This window comes from Hemitrygon akajei, chromosome 1, assembly GCF_048418815.1.
Source record: "Hemitrygon akajei chromosome 1, sHemAka1.3, whole genome shotgun sequence".
Classification (NCBI taxonomy): domain Eukaryota; kingdom Metazoa; phylum Chordata; class Chondrichthyes; order Myliobatiformes; family Dasyatidae; genus Hemitrygon; species Hemitrygon akajei.
In genome coordinates this window covers 195,833,168-195,848,834 of record NC_133124.1, presented here as the reverse complement: position 1 = coordinate 195,848,834, position 15,667 = coordinate 195,833,168, and positions in this window count along the sequence as shown.

Sequence of the window (15,667 nt, the reverse complement as noted above, 5' to 3'; positions counted from 1 at the left end):
CTTCATATCACAATCGTGGAGTTCAAACAGTATTCTTTGAAGAAAGAATGGCGTACTTACAGTTTGCATATAGCCTGCAGTAGCAGAGTTCTCAAAACAGTAGATCATTGTTATAGTAAGATTTTGGATACCTATAACTCTGGTTGATCTCAGAGCTTGGTAACATATTTGCAGACGTTTCGGCTCCAATTGAGATGCCATCGCCAGTGCGAACTTGAGGGTGTCGTCTCCTCTGAATACCGGTATTCTCTTCAAAATTCATCCAGGGTCCAAATGGATATTGACTTCGCGATCTGGTTGTCCAGTTGAAAATTCTGTGGTCAGATAACAGAATAACATTCTATTTGGCTAGTTTCCAGGGAGGTCCGTTGGAAATGTTTGCTTCGCTGTCCAGTTTCTAGATCACGGAAAGTTATTGATAGATGACGTCGTTCGTCCATTTCCTCCATATGCGTAAATATACCAGAGCTATCTCGACGTGTTTGTCGAATGATCCTACTATAAGGAACTACGTTTCGCGATAGTCTTGTTAAATCAAGACTCTGGCTGTCGCCCAGTTGAAATGCCGTCCTTCTTTGTCTTCAGGAGCTGCTACTAGCGAACGTGCGTCGTACCTTCTGCTCTCTTACTGAATGCTGGGTAGCGTGGTGGATAGGGCCTGTATGACTAACACTAACTGAACAATTACTAATCTTGATTCGGTACATCACATTTGCTCTATCAGACAGATTCTGCTGTGCTTTGCGTTTTGATAAGTTCCTCCTGAAAGTTGCAGTCGTTTCTGAGCAAATGTGATGTTACACCAGAAGACCCTAAGACGTAGGAGCAGAATTTGCCCAGTCAGACCATCGAGTCTGCTCCGCCATCCTACGAAGGTTGATCTCGGATCCCAATCAACCCCGTACACATGCCTTCTCGTCATATCCTTTGATGTCCTGACCGATAAGGAAACGAATAATTTCCACGGACTTAACACTCACTGTTGTCTGTGGCAGAGCATTCCACAGAATTACTACTATGCGGTTGAAGAGAAAAATAACTCCTTACCGCTTTTCGAAAGGCTCGTCGGCCATATCTGAGGATCTGTTTTCTAATCCTAGATTACGCCGCCATAGGAAACATCCTCTCCACATCCACCCTATCTAGACCTTTCAACATTCGGAAAGATTCAATGAGATCCCTTGAATTGCTCAAAATGACAGTGAGTGCAGATCCAAATGCCAAACTCTCCTCATCTGTTAACCTCTTCAGTGTCGGCATCATCTTCATGAATCTCCTCTGTACTCCCTCCAAAAATAACACATACTTTCTGAGAGATGGGTCCTTGAACGGTTGGCAATATTTCAAGTGCGGTCTGACTAGTGTCGTACAAAGGCATAATACTCTCTCGTTGCTTTTATATTTTATTCCTCTTGAAATATATGCCAACATTGCATTCTTCTTCATGAGCACACGCTGAACCTGTACATTAAAATTCTGGGAATCCCGCACTAGAACTCTTAAGTCTCTCTGCATCTCAGTTACCTGAACCATCTCCACATTTAGATAATAGTTCACAGTATTCTACGATTTATCGAAATGAATTGCCTTATATTTCCCATCGCTGGATTCCATTAGCAATTTTTTGTCCATTCTTCCAATGTATCTGTTCTGCTGTAATTCTATTGCGTTATCAGCACTACCCACCCCCCCATCTATCTTCTTATCATCTGTAATCTTTGCCACAAAGCCATTAAATCTATCGTGTAAATCATTGACAGGCAATGTGAAAAGCAGCGATCCCAATACTGCCCCCTGAGGAACACCATTCGCACCGGCAGTTAACGAGAAATATCCCGTTTTATTCTCACTCGCTGAGTCCTGATTCTCAGTTATCCATGCCACTATATTTCATGTAACGTTATAGGACTTTATCATGTAAGTAACCTGAAGTGTTCCAACTCATCAAACGTTTTCTGAAAACCCAAGTCAATAGCATCCTCTGCCTCTCCTTTGTCAACTCTGCTTGCTGCTTCCTCGAAGTACTCTAACCGATTTGGTAGGCAATATTTCCCCTCACAGAAACGATGCTTACTTTAAGTTATTTTATCATCAGTTTCCAAGTAACTTGAATCCCGATACTTAATAATAGAATCCAATATGTTCCAAAGTACTGAGGTCAGGCTAACTGGCGTATATATTTTTTTCTTTTGTCTTCTTCCGTTCTCAAAGCGTGGGGGGGGGGTGCATTTGTAACATTCCCGTCCTTTGGGACAACGCCAGAGTAAAGTGATTCTTTTGAGCAGACCCCCTCCCGGTAATCTGAAATGTAGTACAACCGGCCCATGTCAATCTTGAACAAAAGGTATTTGAGTTCGACCAGCACTTTTCCCATGTAATAGTAATGGCACTCACTCCTGCTTCCTGACACTCAAGGACCTCTGACACACTGGCAGTCTTCCAAAGTGAAGTCAGATGAAAAGTTTGCATTAAGTTTTTCTGCCGTTTCTTAGTCCCACATTCCTACAGCATCAGTGGTCCAATATGAAATTTCACCTCCCCTTCTTTTCATATGACTGAAATAAACTTTTGGTATCCTGTTTTATATTATTGGCCAGTTTTTCTTCGTCTATCTGTTTTTTTAACTTTCTTTTTTCTAGTTAGATGACTGTTGTCGGATTTTTTAAATCTTCCATATCATCCAACTTCCCACTCAATTTTGTAACCTTATATGGCGTTTCCTTGGGTTTAATGCAGTCAACTTCCTTTTTCCCCCACGCTTAGACTGTCAAAGACTGGAAGAGCCATAAAGAAATACCGAAAGCCCTGACGATATTGTGATTTGAGTGATATTTGTGATCAGCGGCCGACATGCAATTAACGTTCAGGAAGGTAAACTCGCCCATTCGGACTAGAGAGGTATCTGGCCAAGTACAGAAGACCTGTGCTCTTCAACTGACTAGAATGCTCACAGAGATGTTTAAAATCTTGCTTCAGCAGTTTGATGTACCCATATAATTCAAGCAGTCTTCACATCCCGTTCCTAGAAAAAAACGTTGTAATCTACCTGAATAACAACCGTCAGGACACATGTACAACAGCAGTGATTAAATGTTTTGAGAAGTTTGCATGAAATATGTAATCTTCTGCCTGAGAGTAAACACGGATCCACTCCAAATTATGTATTGGATGTTTCTTCTTCACAGTAGCTCAGCATTCAATGCCATCATTCCTTTTATATCATTATAAATCTTCAAGTGTTTGGCCTCAATAACTCCTTACTGAAATGTATCCTCCATTACAGACGCAGTCAATTAGTCCGGAGTGGGAACATTATCTACTCCACAATCTCCGTCAGTGGTAAAATCGCAGACGACTATGCAACACCACGCACATTAATGGCCAACCAGAAAATGCTCCCTTTATTCCATATCTTTGCCGTCGGCCAATCAGCCACTCTTTAACCATCGTAGATTCATTTCTGAAATACAACGGTTTTGTAACTTATTAAGCTGCCTCGTGCTTGGCTATTAATATATTAATTGCCTTTTGAAAATCCAAGAACACAGAATCAACCGATTCTTCTTTATCTACCCTGGTTGGTGTTTCTTTAAATAGTTCCAAAATATTTTTCAGGCAATATTTTCTGTCGAAGAAACCATGCTGACTTGGGCCTATTTGATCGTCTCCTCATGCTTAATAATCGACTCAAATATCTTCCAGCCACAGCGGTAAGAGTAATGTCCTGTAGTTATCCTTTATTCTGTGTCTCTCCTTCTGGTAGAGTGGAGTAATATTTGCGATCATTCAGTCTGCAAGAACTATTCCAGAATCAAGTGTATCTTGAAAAATAGTTACTAATGTCTCTACAATCTCACAGTCACCACTTCCAGAACCTTGGGACGTTCACTATCTATTATAAGCGATTTACGTAACTGCAAACCATTTAGTTTGCTCGGAACCTTCTCTGTGGTTATCGTAACTTCATACACACCATGACTCCTTACTTCTGGTAGTCTTCCCAGACTGCAAGTGTCTTCCACTGTGAAGAAAGATGCAAAATATTTATCCAGCTCGGTCATCATTTTCTTTGCCCTACTATTACTTCTCCCTCATTTTTTTTTTGTTTTAGTCCCCCCTCCCCCAAACCAACGGTCCAATAACCACACTTGCATTTCTTTTAGACTTGATGTACTGAAAAACCTTTTGGAAGCAAGTTTAATGTTAATGGCTAGCATAAGTACGTCTTCCGTCTATACATTCTTAAAGATTTTCATTTGCCTTATGTTTGCCTTTAAAAACTTCTCAATCCTCTACCTTCCCATTAATTTGTGCTATGTTATATGCCCTCTCATTAGCCTCTGTGATGGCTTTGGGCTAACTTGTTGACCATGTTAACTAGTGTTACCTTAGAACCCTACTTCCTCTTTGTGATGTATATATCCTGTGCTTTCGCAATTACCCCAGAACTTTCATCCATTGCCACTCTGTGGTCATCCATGTCAGTTTCTTTTCCATTTAATTTTGGCCAGATCCTCTCTCATGTCTCTGTAATTTCCTTTACTCCATTATAATACCAATAATTGACTTTCGCTGGTCTTCAAATTCCAGCGTGAATTCGGCCATATTTTGATGACTTGACACTGAGTGTGTTCTACCTTAAGGTCTCTAAACCAATCTGCTTTATTGCAGAACTCCCAAACCAGAATAACTGATCCCCTCATGGACTCAATCACAAGCAGCTGGACAAAGCCGGCTCCAGGCACTCCAGAAATTTCCTGTAATTTTGGGCAAATTCGCTTGTTGCTGGATTCCAGAAGAGAATCCAGCTACAAGCGAATTTGACCAAAATTATCTGCATATTGACCAGGACTTTTGTAAAATTGCCTTTTGGAATACATTTTGTTTCTTCTGTTGTATCTAGTAGACCACATCATTGCTCATGATTGAGAGATCTCTGTAGTCTCTTACCTCTATTCACAACGTTTCAACATTTTCCGAACCTATGCTACTCCTTTCTAACAACTTACATTTTTTTAGCAACAGAGCAAGGCACACAGCTCCCCCGACTGCTTTCACGGCTGTTCGTCCGGTGCTATCTGTATCCGTGACCAATAAACACCCAGCTATAATCTTCTTTCAGCAATGTTTCCTTCTTCATCATCTCTTTTATCAAATCCGCCCATTACCATTAGTCTTCTTACTTCATGTACTCCTCAACCTACCGACCTCCTGCTCATCTGGGTTCTCCTATCACCTGCCATATTTTACTCTTTCCCCTTGCCCTTGCTTTTTGTTCTATCTTCTACCTCCTTTCTTAACAGTATAACCCGGCTAGAAGCGTCCAATATAAATTTCCTTCCATTGTGTTGGACCGAATCGTAGAGAACCCCGAACATTCTGTGTGTAATGATCAGGATTATCAGCATCCGCAGAGTATCTTGTTTTCACTCCTGGTGTGCTCTTTGTTAAATATACGCTACAGAAATGGCCAAAGATTCCCTCAATGAAGTTCTGTCTTTCAAAAAAAGTGTGTATGTCCAAAGCTTATTTCGTCTGATGTGATTTAACGAACCATTTTGATTGGATTCTGTGGGAGCTACGGAAAGCGTTAAACATACACGAATAGGGGGAGTGAGACAGGCATTTGTATATCAGCTTTTTGTCCTTTTATCCGAGCAAATCAGGCAACCCATTGAACACAGTTACAAGAATGAATAAATTCTGGCGCAACGGAGAATAAAAATATAAAACAATATAAGTTTGTAGCAGATCGGACAGATTTCCTCTGTTCCGAAAAACAATATCATTTTTTTTAAGCGTATCAGATCAAGAGGTATTTGCAGATGGTAGAATGATTCGGACATTCGATCTCTCAGAACGTCTGAGGTATAGAATCGTCTATATTTCCAGATAGTGAACCTAAGATTAAATCCCAAGGAAAAGACTCAGCAATGCAGCCAGTCTTTGAAAGTGAATCTGGTTTATTATTGTCATTTGTAACTCTGCACAGTCATCAAACTTATATTTTGCATTGAACTATTACCAAGGCAGGCAGAGAGTTGATGCAGAGTATATTGACACGGTTGACATTAATGGAAAATTGCAATTCGTTGTTAAGAGCCTTAACCATCCTGACTGTGATTCCACATCTTGTTCTTTACCATTCAAGAAATCTGTTCAAGTTATTTGCAGCAGTGGTATGTAAAAGGTCCATTTTGCCTGGTGATGTGTGTTGTCAAGGTTTCGTTAGTTCTCCGCGGTAAAAAGGAAGATAATATAAAATAAAACAGAAGTGTTTTATTATATTGGTACCACCTCCGACGCAGAAAGTGCTGTTGGCATAACCCCTAGTTTTTTGTGCTCAAATAGGCTTTGTCCAGAGCACTCTATAATTTCATGCTCTCTGAGGGAAAACACAACTGTTGATGCACTCCGATAGTCAGCACCAATCGTGCACATATAGGATTGCTTTATCTGCCTAATTCCAATTAGTTTGAATCTGCAGGGAGAATTTGCAGTTTTATATCTAACAGCCTCAGTCTAATTCTACATAGTTGTGAGTACAGACCTTCGACATTTTTGTCTATCATTGTATGCATTCAGACTTTATTGAAATCAGCTACATGTGACAGATAACTATCCTTTGATAGTCATTTGCAAGGCACTGACAATTTGGTTGAAAAGATATTCATCAACAGGATTAAAGTGTTGTTTTGTCATCGTTCTCTGTTCCGTTCATTTGCATCTTTCAGCAATTTTAGAAGGACATCCTAAGAACTTTTCCAAAGACATCCAGATCAAATCGTCCCATAGGGGAGGGACTAGGTGATTGAGCAATCAGGTGGGAGCCCATTTCCTCTAACAATAAATTTCCATTTGAGCGATATAAGACGTGAACGAAATAGGAACCATACACGGCGTTCTCCACCCCATACAAACTCGTTTTTTATTTGTGCTTTACCTCTGTTATGAACCCCAGTTTTAATTCCTGGGGCGGTACGGGATGTACTGGAAATCTGCATATTATGTACTCCAGTTTCAGTTCTTGGGACTGTATGTGGTGCACTGGGAATCTGTGACTTTGCTTCTGTGAGTGTCACGCGAGGCCCTACCCCAAGAGTATAAAAGGAGCATCGCAATTTGCTCCAGTGAACCACTTTGGTGGAGAGTCGTTCTGTTTGGACAGCAGAGTCGTTTGTGAGAGTGAAGAGAGCAAGCTTCGATCGAACCCAAAGGGGAGTGGGTAATCGATACCGTTGAGCATTTCGGAGGTGACTGAAATTTCGTAATGCAAACTTGGATTTTTGGCACACAGTTTGGTAAAGCCCAGCAAGGACTCGGATGTGTGGTGACCAGTCCTGGAAAAGGGTTATATCCTGTTAGGTACGTTGAAATTCTCACTTTTTTGTGGACTCTTCGTAGACTCTTCGAAAGAGACCGCATTGTGAACTCACTTCTACTGTAAAAGTACCGTGACCTCTTTGTGGGAAAAGCGTTCCAAAGGTACTGCGCGTCTCTGCCCGATTGCATTCGGAAAGGTACGGTGGCCGTTTTGTGAGATCAGCGTTCGAAATGTATTGTGGGTCTGCTCAGGGTCGCCTTCGGAAAGTCTCTTGGCGTATTTCTGTGCGACTCGCTTCTTCGCTGTAATTTTGCATATCCGTTACCAACATTGTCTCTTCGCTATACATCGGATCCAAATGTCTCTCCTCTCAGTTACTCCATGAATCCCTGAAACTTTCTGAACTGACATTCTGCGGCTGTGCTACAGTAAGACTCTGTTAAGAGTTGTTTCCAAGTTTAACCGTCGGGGAATTATAGACACATAGTGCTGTTAACTTAGTTTTAAGTTCGTGGCTTGTTTATTATTCATAGTTTTTGCTTAAATGTAAATAAATATAGTTGTTCTGCAAATAATTCCCCGACTCCATTCCATATTTATTGCCGCTGTTTCGTAACATAAAAAATGGGTGTCTTGGACAGGTATCGGACCAATTTGCATCTTATTGTTTAATTAACGATCTAATTGGGAAAAGGGGAATATCCGATTCCTTTTGTTTAATTGGTTTGTGTGTAGAATTCAGCATCAATGGATGTTGGAAGTTTTATGGAATTACCAACCCCTGCGGCATTAAGAAAGGCACTAAACGGCGAGGCGCTTGAAATTACTAAGAAATATGAAGCTTACAGCAATAAAAACAGCTTCGACAAAACCGGTAATTAAAAGGAATATAGATGAGCACTATGTCGCTACGAATGTGTTTAATAAGGAGGTGTCAACGAAAAATCCAATTTGTAACCTTGAAATGCAGCTACAAATGGAGCAAATGAATTTGGAGATATTTAAACTGGAAGTGGCGGAAGGGGAAGCAAATAAACAGAGGGAATTTGAAGCTAGAGAACAGATAAAAAGAGGGAATTTGAAATAGCGATAGCGAAGTTACGGTCCGAGAATCAGGCTTCTGGGCCTAGGAAACCGTATGTTGCTCGTCAAGAAGTTAAATTCGTTCCTACATTTAAAGAGGCAGTTGATAAGTACTTCCAATATTTTGAGAAAATTGCTCAACGGATGAAAAATAAATGATCATTCCTTGTACAAAGTTTAGTTAGGGGTAAAGCACAACACATTTTTAAGGGTTTATCCGTTTAACAGGCAGCTGGTTATCTTTTTCTGAAGTAGGTTAATCTTAATGGCTTATGAGCTGGTTCCTGACGTATATAGACTAAGATTTAGAAATATAAAGAAATCTGTGAAACAGACTTATGTAGAATTTGCCTACGACAAATCTGTTTGCTTTGAGAAATGTTGCACAGCCAAAAAAGGTTAAAGGTTTGAAAGCGCCATGGTTTTCAAGGGATATTAGAAACTTGGTTCGAAAAAAGAGGGATGTCTACAATAGATATAGGCAGCATGGAGTAAAGGAATTGCTCGAGGAATATAATGAATGTAAAAGGAATCTTAAGAAAGAGATTTGAAAAGCTAAAAGAAGTTACGAGTTTGTTTTGGCAAATAAGGTGGAAGTAAATCCGAAAGGCTTCTACAGTTATATTAAACGCAAGAGGATAGTGAGTGACAAAATTGGTCCCTTAGAGAATCAGGGTGGTCAGCTATGTGTGGAGCCGAGGGAGATGGGAGAGCTTTTGAACGATTTCTTCTCTTCGGTATTCACTAAGGAGAAGGATATTGAATGGTGTAAGGTGTGGGAAACAAGTAAGGAAGTTATGGAACCTATGACAATTAAAGAGGTGGAAGTACTGGCGCTTATAAGAAATTTAAAAGTGGATAAATCTCCGGGTCCTGACCGGATATTCCCCAGGACCTTGAGGGAAGTTTGTGTAGAGATAGCAGGAGCTCTGACGGAGATCTTCCAGATGTCATTAGAAACGGTGATTGTGCCGGAGGATTGGCGTATTGCTCATGTGATTCCATTGTTTAAAAAGGGTTCTAGAAGTAAGCCTGGCAATTATAGACCTGTCAGTTTGACATCAGTGGTGGGTAAATTAATGGAAAGTATTCTTAGAAATAGTATTTATATTTATCTGGATAGACAGGATCTGATTAGGAGTAGCCAGCATGGATTTGTGCGTGGAAGGGCATGTTTGACAAACCTTATTGAATTTTTTGAAGTAGTTACGAGGAATGTTGACGAGGGTAAGGCAGTGGATGCAATCTATATGGACTTCAGCAAGGCCTTTGACAACGTTCCACATGGAAGGTTAGTTAAGAAGGTTCAGTCGTTAGGTATTAATGCTAGAGTAATAAAATGGATTCAACAGTGGCTAGATGGGAGATGACAGAGAGTAGTGGTGGATAATTGTTTATCGGGATGGAGGCCAGTGACTAGCGAGGTGCCTCAGGGATCTGTTTTGTGCCCAATGTTGTTTGTAATATACATAAATGATCTGGATGATGGGGTGGTAAATTGGATTAGTAAGTATGCTGATGATACTAAGGTAGGAGGTGTTGTGGATAATGAGGTGGGTTTTCAAAGCTTGCAGGGAGATTTATGCCGGTTAGAAGAATGGGCTGAACGTTGGCAGATGGAGTTTAATGCTGAGAAGTATGAGGTTCTACATTTTGGCAGGAATAATCCAAATAGAACATACAGGGTAAATGGTAGGCCATTGAGGAATGCAGTGGAACAGAGAGATCTAGGAATAACAGTGCATAGTTCCCTGAAGGTGGAGTCTCATGTAGATAGGGTGGTGAAGAAGGCTTTTGGAACGCTGGCCTTTATAAATCAGAGCATTGAGTACAGAAGTTGGGATGTAATGTTAAACTTGTACAAGGCATTGGTAAGGCCAAATTTGGAATATTGTGTACAGTTCTGGTCACCGAATTATAGGAAAGATATCAATAAATTAGAGAGAGTGCAGAGACGATTTACTAGGATGTTACCTGGGTTTCAGCACTTAAGTTACAGAGAAAGGTTGAACAAGTTAGGTCTCTATTCATTGGAACGTAGAAAGTTGAGGGGGGATTTGATCGAGGTATTTAAAATGTTGAGAGGGATAGATAGAGTTGACGTGAATAGGCTGTTTCCATTGAGAGTAGGGGAGATTCAAACGAGAGGACATGATTTGAGAGTTTGTGGGCAAAAGTTTAAGGGAAACACGAGGGGGTATTTCTTTACTCAGAGAGTGATAGCTGTGTGGAATGAGCTTCCTGTAGAAGTAGTAGAGGCCAGTTCAGTTGTGTCATTTAAGGTAAAATTGGATAGGTATATGGACAGGAAAGGAGTGGAGGGTTATGGGCTGAGTGCGGGTAGGTGGGACTAGGTGAGATTAAGAGTTCGGCACGGACTAGGAGGGCCGGAATGGCCTGTTTCCGTGCTGTGATTGTTATATGGTTATATGTTATATTGTTATAAAAATGTGGATAATGAGTTTGACCACTTAAAATAGTTGATTCTAATTGAGGCATTTAAAAGGTGCGTCCCAAATGACATAAAGGCATATTTGGAGAAGAAGGAAGCTGCCACCTTACAATAGTCTGCTAAATTGGCAGATGGGTATGCCCTAACCCATAGGGTTAAATCTATCCCGATTAAGACTTTCCAAAAAAGTAGCGGGAATAGTAAGAGTAAACAGGAAATTAAAACGGGAACAAACAGGAAATGTAAGGAGGAACAGAAGCAAGTGAAGGGAAAACCTTTCTTTTCTGCTTGTCACTACATTCAGGTCATGTTATTTCTAATTGTTTCTTCTGAAGAAGAAGGAGAAGGAGGCTGTTCCAGATGCCTGTGTGCAAAACATTGAAACACTCAGAACCACCCCCCCCCCCCCCCAGGGTTTCGGGATATTCGAAGGAAGTTCAACACCTGACTGAGATGTCTGATCTGGTCAGAACGAAATGTACCACTTTTATATCAGAAGGATCAGTGTCAGTGAATGAAGGGTCAACCACGATACTAGTAAAAATTATTTAGTTACTGCGGCTTCTAAGTCACTTATACTTGACAGTGTTCTAAGGATTAATGACGAAACTAACACCAGTGAAGTAAATCTTATCCAGGTATTGGGAGCGATATTATGTATGTACCTCCTCACAAAATAAATTTGAAATAAGGTTCGTGTTCAGGATTTGCTAAAATAGGACTTAATTAGATAGGACTTAATTAGATAAAATAGTTTATCAGTGCATGGGGTTTTTCTACAGTTAGGAAATTACCTAGCAGATGGTAAAGTTGTTCCTACAGTGCAGCGAACAACTAAACCCATTTTGGATGATCCAGAGTTCGATTCCAGTATTTATCCCTTATGTGCGGTAACCCGAAAGATGCCGAAGAAGTCTGCCAATCTAGGCGGCTCGGAGTAGCATGGTTCCACCATTGATAGCTCAAATCAGGGCTCAAATTTTGGTGATTTCTCAATAACTTCTCTACCTTCATTTTTGGATCAAGATCCTTGCAGTAGATCCGATAATGGAGATTTGTCTCTGTCTAGGAAGGAGTTAATAGTGGAGCAGAGTAGAGGCATTGAGATTGTCAAATTATAATAACAAGCTCCTCCAAATAAGGAAATTGTGAAGGTGACGGTCGGGTACTATTTTAAAAGTGGAGTATTGATGATGAAGTGGAGACACCCTAAGATTCCTTCAAGTGAGGAATGGGCAGCTGATCACCAGTTAGACGTTCCTAAAATCTACAGGAATGAAATTTTAACTTTGGCTCATAGTATGCTCTTGTCTGGTCATTTTTGGTTAGATAAGCCTGCGGACGAACTTTCTAAACATTTCTTCTGGCCTGGGTAAAGAACAGATGTGGCGAGATTTTGTTGATCTAGTCATACTTGTCAGGTTGTGAGTGAACCTAATCAAATCACCCTAGTGACCCCACTGCAACCTATTCCGACATTTGGTGAGCGGGTCTCTAAAGTTATTGTCGATTGTGTTGGCCCATTGTCAAAAACTAAAACTGGTCCTCAATATGTGTTAACCATAATTGTACGGCATCTAAATTCCCAGAAGCCATCCCACTCAGAAATATAAAAACAACAACTGAGTCGAAGGCTCTTATGAAGTTCTCTGTTTGGATTGCCTAAGGAGATCCAATCTGACTAAGGCAGAAATATTATGTCCGGATTATTCCAAGAGATGATTTACAAATTGTTAGCTGAACAGATTACATCATCTGCCTGCGATCCAGAATCACGAAAGGCCTTAGAAAGGTTCCGTTTTCCCTTCAAAACCCTGATTAGTACTTCCTGTGTGCAAAGTGGAAAGGTTTGGGATGAGGGAGTACGTTTCCTTTTGTTTGCGGCAAGCGAGTAAGGGCAGCTGTACCCCGGTTTTAGCCCCTTTGAACGTGCTTGGGCACTGACATACCAAGCTTTCATTCTTTCCTGAGATGATTTTAAAAATTCCTCTAAGCTGCAAGCTTTTGCAGTCTTTCCTAAAATTTTAATATTTAATCCAGTAGATCAGTTTGAAAACCTTGCATGAAAAGGAAGCCAGAATGAGGTAATTTAAAGCAGGAAACAAAGTGTTCTTATTTTCCCTGTGCAAACGAACACTCTACAAGATAAATCCCACGGTCCTTACGAAATTGTCTCTAAAGTTAATAATGTAGACTATGTAGTTAAAAGACTCGATTTGCAAAGACCAACAAATGTCTGTCATGTGAATATGGTAAAACCATATTATGCAGAACAGCCCGCTGCGGTGACTGTTGTTGTCAATGACAATGAGACTAACCTTCCTGGGAACTTGGTAGCTGATCCATCTGAAACGTATTGTAATTGCACATTATTCTAACAAATTCGACATATTGGAAAATATTAGACATGGAAAAATGTAGAAAGGCTACAATGGAAATACAATATATGCCAGAACATAATATTATTAGACACTCTACTTCTGTTTGGAGTCCACCTTTTGTCATGGTCCCTAATCCAGATGGCAGTATTGTGTTTTGCACGGATTACCGGAAGGTAAATGCGGTAAGAAAAATAGATGCATATCCAATCCCTAGGGTGGAAGTTTGCCTGGACAAGGTGAGAAATGCTAGGTTCCTCACAATGATCGATTTTCTTAAAGGAGTATTGGTTTGTGCTACTAAGTGATCAGTGTAGAGAAAACTCTACATTCTTAGCGTCATCTGGGTTATATGAATGTAATGACCTGCCGTTCGAAATAAAGAATGCTCCTCGAAACTTTCAAATGATGATTAATTCGGTAATGCAAGGGTTAAAACGTACATATGCCTATATCGATGATTTAGTCACAGGGAATGACACTTGGTAAACACACATCTTGGCAGTGAAAAAGTTGTTTGAGAGGCTCTCAAATGCCAGCCTTACCGTTAAACTAACTAAAAGTGGATCTGTTCATGCCACTGTGACCTACCCTGGTTATGTCGTAGCTTTGCTGAGATTGCCCTCCCCCTAACTAAGCTCCTAAAGAAACGCGCAACATTTGTTTGGAAAACGCCTTGTCAGGATGCCTTTGATAAATTGAAAGCTATGTTATGTCACCACCCTGTGCTCAGGTCATCTGACTTTGGAAAGCACTTTTCCCGAGCTGTGGATTCCAGTGACGAGGATACAGGAGCAATGCTACTCCAAAGGGATAATTGTAATAATGTTGGTCATCCGGTAGCTTACTTTTCTAAGAAATGTAATGGACTCCAAATAAATTACTCAACCACAGAAAATGAGTTATTAACCCTTATTTTGGCTCTGCAACATTTAGATGTGTATGTTGGCACAACTCATAAACCTCTCGTGTTTTGCAGCGATCATAACACGATAGTATTTCTGAGTAAAATGTAAAACAAAAATAGAATGTTACTGAACTGGAGTCCATTTCTACAGGAATATGACCTCTTAATAACTCATATTAAAGGTAAAGATGGTGTAATTGCCTACTGTTTGTCCAGATGTTGAATTTGCAAAGCAATTTTTTTATTAATGGGATGAAAGTTGATATTTGTATAGACGCCAGTAATATATTTGCTTGTGGAGTGCTGTATGATAACCGTATATGCAAGTGATATTTTAAAGATTTTGTGCATTTTTTGTGTAAATTGTAGTTATAATTTAGCTCCTAATAGATCAAAATGTTCTCTTCTTGGGGCGAGGTGTTATGAACCCCCGATTGAATTCCTGGTACGGTACGTGATGTCCTGGGAATCTGTGACTTTGTTTCTGTGAGTGTCACACAACGGCTTACCCCAAGAGTCTAAAGGTAGCAGCGCAGATTGCTCCAGACAGCCACTTTGGTGTAGAGTCGTTGTGTTTGGACAGCAGAGTCGCTAGTAAGAGTGATGAGCGCAAGATTTGATTGAACCCAAAAGGGACTGCGTATTCGATACCGCTGTGCATTTTAGCGGTGACTCACAGTTCTTAATCCAAACGTGTTTTTTTGGCACCCAATTTGGAAACCCCTTAAAAACTCGGGTGTGTGGTGACAAGTCCCGAAAATAGGGACATCTCCTATCAGTTACGTGGTGACATTCTCACTTTTTTTGGACTCATTGTAGACTCTTCGAAACAGACCGCTTCCTGAACTCGCTTCCACTGCAAAGGTACGGTGACCGCTTTGTGGGATCAGCGTTCGAAAGGTACTATTTTTCTCTACCTGGTCGCTTTTGGACAGGCAGGGTGTCGCTTATAGCATATTTCGGCGAGACCCGCTTCGTCGCTGTAATCTTGAATCTCCGTCTTAAAGATCGTCTCTTCGGTACAATTCGGATCTAAAAGTCTCTCCTCTCAGTTACCCCGTGAATCCCTGAAACATTCTAAACGGACATTCTGAGACTCTGGCTCAGCAAGCCTTGGTTAAGAATTGTTACATAGTTTAATCGTTTTGGTAGTTATACAAATAGCGTTGTTAACTTCGTTTTAAGTTAGAGGCGTCTTTAGTTTTCTATGTTTCTGCTTAAATGTTAATAAATTTAGTTGTTTTGCAATAATTTCCGTACTCCATTCTACATCTATTGTTGCTGGTTCATAACAGTTCTAATTTTATGCGAGATGTTTATCAGGAACATGAAAAGATGTCGCTTGGTTATGCAATCGGCGGATGCATTTCTTACGTCTACGATATAAAGTATATAAAATATGGAATGCCAAGCACTCCAGAATTGCAGTGACACTAGGAAGTCATCAAGCATGTTTTGCACAGAATAATATATGCGCAACTGTACGTCATCGGTGGTCGATGCAAAGCTGGAGGAATTCTCCG